Genomic DNA, 9,210 nt, shown 5'->3' with positions numbered 1-9,210 from the left:
ATACAGTGAAACCCATCCCCACACATTGAAACCCATCCCCACACACTGAAACCCCGTCCTCACTCACTGAAACCTCTTCCCCACACACTGAAACACTTCCCCACACACTGAAACACATCCCCTAACACTGACACCCTTCCTCACACATTGAACCACTTCCCCACAAACAGAAACCCTTCCCCACACAAAGAAACACCTTCCCCATACACTGAAATCCCTTCCCCACTCACTGAAATATCTTCCCCACAGACTGAAACACATTCCCCACACACTGAAACCCCTTCCCCACACGTTGAAACACTTCCCCACACACTGAAACACCTTCCCCACACACTGAAACACCTTCTCCACACACTGAAACCCCTTCCCCACACACTGAAACACCTTTCCCACACACTGAAACCCCTTCCGCACACTCTGAAACACCTTCCCCACACACTGAAAGCCATCCCCACACACACTGAAACAACTTCCCCACACACTGAAACACCTTCCCCACACACTGAAACCCATCCCCACACACACCGAAGCACCGTCCCCAAACAATGAAACCCCTTTCCCGCACACTGAAACCCATTCCCCATACACTGGACTCCCTTACCCGCACACTGAAACCCCTACCCATACACTGAAACCCCTTCCGCACACACGGAAACACCTTCCCCACACACTGAAGCCCATCCCCACACACACTGGAACACCTTCGCCACTCACTGAAACCCACTCCCTGCACACTGAAACCCCTTCCCCACACACTGAAACACCTTCCCCACACACTGAAACACCTTCCCCACACACTGAAACGCATTCTCCACACACTGACACCCCTTCCGCACACACTGAAACACATTCCCCACACACTGAAACCCTTCCCCACACACTGAAACCCCTTCCCCACACATGAAACCCATCCCCACACACTGAAACCCCATCCCCACACACTGAAACACCTTCCCCACACACTGAACCCCTTCCCCACACACTGAGACCCTTCCCCACACACTGAAACCCTTTCCCACACACAGAAACACATCCCCACACACTGAAACCCTTCCCCACAAACTGAAAACTCTTCCCCACACACTGAAACACCTTCCCCACACACTGAAACACCTTCTCCACGCACTGAAACCCTTCCCCAAACACTGAAACACCTTCTCCATACACTGAAACCCATCCCCACACATTGAAACCCATCCCCACACACTGAAACCCCGTCCCCACTCACTGAAACCTCTTCCCCACACACTGAAACACTTCCCCATACACTGAAACACATCTCCACACACTGACACCCTTCCTCACACATTGAACCACTTCCCCACACACTGAAACCCTTCCCCGCACAAAGAAACACCTTCCCCATACACTGAAATCCCTTCCCCACTCACTGAAATATCTTCCCCACAGTCTGAAACACATTCCCCACACACTGAAACCCCTTCCCCACAAATTGAAACCGTTCCCCACACACTGAAACAACTTCCCCACACACTGAAACCCCTTCCCCACACACTGAAATACCTTTCCCACACACTGAAACCCCTTCCGCACACTCTGAAACACCTTCCCCACACACTGAAAGCCATTCCCACACACACTGAAACCCACTCCCTGCACACTGAAACCCCTTCCTCACACACTGAAACAACTTCCCCACACACTGAAACACCTTCCCCATACACTAAAACCCATCCCACACACTGAAACCCCTTCCCCACTCACTGAAACCCCTTCCCCACACACTGAAACACTTCCCCACACACTGAAACACATCCCCACACACTGAAACCCTTCCCCACACACTGAAACACTTCCCCACACACTGAAACCCTTCCCCACACACAGAGACACCTACGCCATACACTGAAATCCCTTCCCCACTCACTGAAATATCTTCCCCACACACTGAAACACATGCCCCACACACTGAAACACAATCCCCACACACTGAAAACCTTCCCCATACACTGAAACCCCTTCCCCACACACTGAAACCCATCCCCACACACTGAAACCCCTTCCCCACACACTGAAACACCTTCCCCACACACAGAAACACCTTCCACACACACTGAAAAACGTTCCCCAAACACTGAAACCCCTTCCTCACACACTGAAACCCCTTCCCCACACACTGAAACACCTTCCCCACATACTGAAACCCATCCCCACACACACTGAAACACCTTCCCCACACACTGAAACCCATTCACTACACACTGAAACACCTTCCCCACACACTGAAACCCTTCCCCACACACTGAAACACATCCCCACACACTGAAACACCTTCCCCACACACTGAAACACATTCCCCACACAATGAAACCCTTCCCCAAACACTGAAACACCTTCCCCACACACTGAATCCCCTTCCCCACACACTGAAACCCCTTCCCCACACACTGAAACTCCTTCCCAACACACTGAAACACATCCCCACACACTGAAGCACCTTCCCCACACACTGAAAGCCTTCCCCACACGCTGAAACACCTTCCCCACACACTGAAACACCTTCCCCACACACTGAAACCCTTCCCCACACACTGAAACACATCCCCACACACTGAAGCACCTTCCCCACACACTGAAACCCCTTCCCCACACACTGAAACACCCTCCCCACACACTGAAACACATCCCCAGACACTGGGACACCTTCCCCACACACTGAAACCCCTTCCCCACGCACTGAAACCCTTCTGCACACACACTGAAACCGTTCCCCACACACTGAAACACCTTCCCCACACTCTGAAACCCACTTCCCACACACTGAAACCCCTTCCGCACACTCTGAATCACCTTCCCCACACACTGAAAGCCATCCCCATACACACTGAAACAACTTCCCCACACACTGAAACACCTTCCCCACACACTGAAACCCATCCCCACACACATCGAAACCCATCCCCACACACACTGAAACACCATCACCACACAATGAAACCCCTTCCCCGCACACAGAAACCCATTCCCCATACACTGAACCACCTTCCCCGCACACTGAAACCCCTTCCCCACACACTGAAACCCCTTCTGCACACACTGAAACACCTTCCCCACTCACTGAAACCCATCCCCACACACACTGAAACACCTTCGCCACACACTGAAACCCATTCCCTCCAGACTGAAACCCCTTCCCCACACACTGAAATCCTTCCCCACACACTGAAACCCTTCCCCACTCACTGAAACCCATACCCACAAACTGAAACACCTTCCCCACACACTGAAACCCATACCCACTCACTGAAACACCTTCCCCACACACTTAAACCCTTCCCCACACACTGAAACACATCCCCACACACAGAAAGTCTTCCCCATACACTGAAACCCATCCCCACACACACTAAAACCTATCCCCACACACACTGAAACACCGTCCCCACACAATGAAACCCATTCCCCGCACACAGCAATCCATTCCCCATACACTGAACCACCTTCCCCGCACACTGAAACCCCTTCCCCACACACTGAAACCCCTTCCGCACACACTGAAACACCTTCCCCACTCACTGAAACCCATCCCCACACACAGTGAAACACCTTCGCCACACGCTGAAACCCATTCGCTGCAGACTGAAACCCATTCCCCACACACTGAAGCATCTTCCCCACACACTGAAACCCCTTCCCCACTCACTGAAACACCTTCCCCACACACTGAAACACATCCCCACACACTGGGACACCTTCCCCACACACTGAAACCCCTTACCCACGCACTGAAACCCTTCCCCACACACACTGAAACCCTTCCCCACACACTGAAACACCTTCCCAACTCTCTGAAACCCACTTCCCACACACTGAAACCCCTTCCGCACACTCTGAAACACCTTCCCCACACACTGAAAGCCATCCCCACACACACTGAAACAACTTCCCCACACACTGAAACACCTTCCCCACACACTGAAACCCATCCCCACACACACTAAAACCCATCCCCACACACACTGAAACACCGTCCCCACACAATGAAACCACTTCCCCGCACACAGAAACCCATTCCCCATACACTGAACCACCTTCCCCGCACACTGAAACCCCTTCCCCACACACTGAAACCCCTTCCGCACACACTGAAACACCTTCCCCACTCATTGAAACCATCCCCACACACACTGAAACACCTTTGCCACACACTGAAACCCATTCGCTACAGACTGAAACCCCTTCCCCACACACTGAAATCCTTCCCCACAGACTGAAACCCTTCCCCACTCACTGAAACCCATACCCACAAACTGAAACAACTTCCCCACACACTGAAACCCATACCCACACACTGAAACACCTTCCCCACACACTGAAACCCTTCCCCACACACTGAAACCCTTCCCCACACACTGAAACACATCCCGTCACACTGAAAGCCTTCCCCACACGCTGAAACACCTTCCCCACTCACTGAAACACCTTCCCCACACACTGATACCCCTAATCCACGCACTGAAACACTTCCCCACGCACTGAAACACCTTCCCCATACACTGAAAACCATCCCCTCACACTGAAACCATTACCCACACAATGAAACGCATCCCCACACACTGAAACCTCTTCCCCACACACTGAAACCCCTTCTCCACACACTGAAACCTTTTCCACACACACTGAACCCACTTCCCCACATACTGAAACCCCTTCCCCACACTCTGCAACCACTTCCCCACACACTGAAACCTCTTCACCACACACTGAAACCACTTCCCCACACACTGAAACCCCTTCCCCACACACTGAAACCCCTTCCGCACACACTGAAACACCTTCCCCACTCATTGAAACCCATCCCCACACACACTGAAACACCTTCGCCTCACACTGAAACCCATTCGCGACAGACTGAAACCCCTTCCCCACACACTGAAACCCTTCCCCACACACTAAAACCCTTCCCCACTCACTGAAACCCATACCCACAAACTGAAACACCTTCCCCACACACTGAAACCCATACCCACACACTGAAACACCTTCCCCACACACTGAAACCCTTCCCCACACACTGAAACTCTTCCCCACACACTGAAACACATCCCGACACACTGAAAGCCTTCCCCATACGCTGAAACACCATCCCCACACACTGAAACACCTTCCCCACACACTGATACCCCTAATCCACGCACTGAAACACTTCCCCACGCACTGAAACACCTTCCCCATACACTGAAAACCATCCCCTCACACTGAAACCATTACCCACACAATGAAACGCATCCCCACACACTGAAACCACTTCCCCACACACTGAAACATCTTCACCACACACTGAAACCACTTCCCCACACACTGAAACCCCTTCCCCACACACTGAAACCCCTTCCCCACAGACCGAAACCCCTTAAGCACACACTGAAACCCATCCCCACACACAGAAATATCTTCCCCACACACTGAAACCCCTTCCCCACACACTGAAACCCCTTCCCCACACACTGAAACACATCCCCAAACACTGAAACCCCTTCCCTACACACTGAAACACCTTTCCCACACACTGAAACCCTTCCGCACACTCTGAAACACCTTCCCCACACACTGAAAGCCATGCCCACACGCACTGAAACAACTTCCCCACACACTGAAACACCTTCCCCACACACTGAAACACCTTCCCCACACACTGAAACCCATCCCCACACACACTGAAGCACCGTCCCCACACAATCAAACCCCTTTCCCGCACACTGAATTCCATTCCCCATACATTGGACCCCCTTACCCGCACAATGAAACCCCTTCCCCATACACTGAAACCCCTTGCGCACACACGGAAACAGCTTCCCCACACACTGAAACCCATCCCCACACACACTGAAACACCTTCGCCACACACTGAAACCCACTCCCTGCACACTGAAACCCCTTCCCCACACACTGAAACACCTTCCCCACACACTGAAACACCTTCCCCACACACTGAAACGCATTCCCCACACACTGACACCCCTTCCGCACACACTGAAACACATTCCCCACACACTGAAACCCTTCCCCACACACTGAAACCCCTTCCCCACACACTGAAACCAATCCCCACACACTGAAACCCCATGGCCACACACTGAAACACCTTCCCCACACACTGAAACCCTTCCCCACACACTGAAACCCTTCCCCACACACTGAAACACATCCCCACACACTGAAACCCTTCCCCACAAACTGAAAACCCTTCCCCACACACTGAAACACCTTCCCCACACACTGAAACACCTTCCCCACACACTGAAACCCCTTCTCCACGCACTGAAACCCTTCCCCACACACTGAAACACATTCCCCACACACTGAAACCCCTTTCCCACACATTGAAATCCTTCCCCACACACTGAAACACCTTCCCCACATACTGAAACCCCTTCCCCACACACTGAAACACCTTCCCCACACACTGAAACACCTTCCCCACACACTGAAACACATTCCCCACACACTGACACCCATTCCGCACACACTGAAACACATTCCCCACACACTGAAACCCTTCCCCATACACTGAAACCCCTTCCCCACACACTGAAACCCATCCCCACACACTGAAACCCCTTCTCTACACACTGAAACACCTTCCCCACACACTGAAATACCTTCCACACACACTGAAAAACGTTCCCCAAACACTGAAACCCCTTCCTCACACACTGCAACCCCTTCCCCACACACTGAAACACCTTCCCCACACATTGAAACACCTTCCCCACACACTGAAACCCATCCCCACACACACTGAAACACCTTCCCCACACACTGAAACCCATTCCCTACACACTGAAACACCTTCCCCACACACTGAAACCCTTCCCCACACACTGAAACACATCCCCACACACTGAAACACCTTCCCCACACACTGAAACACCTTCCCCACACACTGAAACACATTGTCCACACACTGAAACCCTTCCCCAAACACTGAAATACCTTCCCCACACACTGCAACTCATTCCCCACACAGTGAAACCCATTACCCACACATTGAAACCCTTCCCCACACACTGAAACACCTTCCCTGCACACTGAAACACCTTCCCCACACACTGAAACACCTTCCCCACACACTGAAACGCATTCCCCACACACTGACACCCCTTCCACACACACTGAAACACATTCCCCACACACTGAAAACCATCCCCACAAACTGAAACCCCATCCCCACACACTGAAACACCTTCCCCACACACTGAAACCCTTCCCCACACACTGAAACCCTTCCCCACACACTGAAACACGTCCCCACACACTGAAACCCTTCCCCACAAACTGAAGACCCTTCCCCACACACTGAAACACCTTCCCCACACACTGAAACACCTTGCCCATACACTAAAACCCATCCCCACACACTGAAACCCCTTCCCCACTCACTGAAACCCCTTCCCCACACACTGAAACACTTCCCCACACACTGAAACCCTTCCCCACACACAGAGACACCTACGCCATACACTGAAATCCATTCCCCACTCACTGAAATATCTTCCCCACACACTGAAACACATTCCCCACACACTGAAACCCCTTCCCCACACATTGAAATCCTTCCCCACACACTGAAACACCTTCCCCACACACTGAAACCCCTTCCCCACTCACTGAAACCCCTTCCCCACACACTGAAACACTTCCCCACACACTGAAACACATCCCCACACACTGAAACCCTTCCCCACACACTGAAACACTTCCCCACACACTGAAACCCTTCCCCACACACAGAGACACCTACGCCATACACTGAAATCCATTCCCCACTCACTGAAATATCTTCCCCACACACTGAAACACCTTCCCCACACACTGAAACACCTTCCCCACACACTGAAACACATTGCCCACACACTGACACCCATTCCGCACACACTGAAACACATTCCCCACACACTGAAACCCTTCCCCATACACTGAAGCCCCTTCCCCACACACTGAAACCCATCCCCACACACTGAAACCCCTTCCCCACACACTGAAACACCTTCCCCACACACTGAAATACATTGCACACACACTGAGAAACGTTACCCAAACACTGAAACCCCTTCCCCACACACTGCAACCCCTTCCCCACACACTGAAACACCTTCCCCACACATTGAAACACCTTCCCCACACACTGAAACCCATCCCCACACACACTGAAACACCTTCCCCACACACTGAAACCCATTCCCTACACACATTGAAACACCTTCCCCACACACTGAAACCCTTCCCCACACACTGAAACACATCCCCACACACTGAAACACCTTCTCCACACACTGAAACACATTCCCCACACACTGAAACCCTTCCCCAAACACTGAAACACCTTCCCCACACACTGAATCCCCTTCCCCACACACTGAAACCACGTCCCCACACACTGAAACTCCTTCCCAACACATTGAAACACATCCCCACACACTGAAGCACCTTCCCCACACACTGAAACCCCTTCCCCACACACTGAAACACCTTCCCCACACACTGAAACACATCCCCACACACTGGGACACCTTCCCCACACACTGATACCCATTCCCCACACACTGAAACCCTTCCCCACACACACTGAAACCGTTCCCCACACACCGAAACACCTTCCCCAGACTGTGAAACCCACTTCCCACACACTGAAACCCCTTCCGCACACTCTGAAACACCTTCCCCACACACTGAAAGCCATCCCCACACACACTGAAACAACTTCCCCACACACTGAAACACCTTCCCCACACACTGAAACCCATCCCCACACACACTGAAACCCATCCCCAAACACACGGAAACACCTTCCCCACACAATGAAAGCCCTTCCCCGCACACAGAAACCCATTCCCCATACACTGAACCACCTTCCCCGCACACTGAAACACCTTCCCCACTCACTGAAACCCATCCCCACACACACTGAAACACCTTCGCCACACACTGAAACCCATTCCCTACAGACTGAAACCCTTCCCCACACACAGAAACCCTTCCACACACACTGAAACCCTTCCCCACTCACTGAAACCCATACCCACAAACTGAAACACCTTCCCCACACACTGAAAACCATACCCACACACTGAAACACCTTCCCCACACACTGAAACCCTTCCCCACACCCTGAAACCCTTCCCCACACACTGAAACACATCCCCACACACTGAAACCCTTCCCCACAAACTGAAGACCCTTCCCCAC

The sequence above is a fragment of the Heterodontus francisci genome, chromosome 25, assembly GCF_036365525.1.
Source record: "Heterodontus francisci isolate sHetFra1 chromosome 25, sHetFra1.hap1, whole genome shotgun sequence".
In the NCBI taxonomy this organism is placed as follows: Eukaryota; Metazoa; Chordata; class Chondrichthyes; order Heterodontiformes; family Heterodontidae; genus Heterodontus; species Heterodontus francisci.
The sequence above is the reverse complement of the archived record's forward strand: the minus strand, read 5'-3'. Positions refer to the sequence as shown.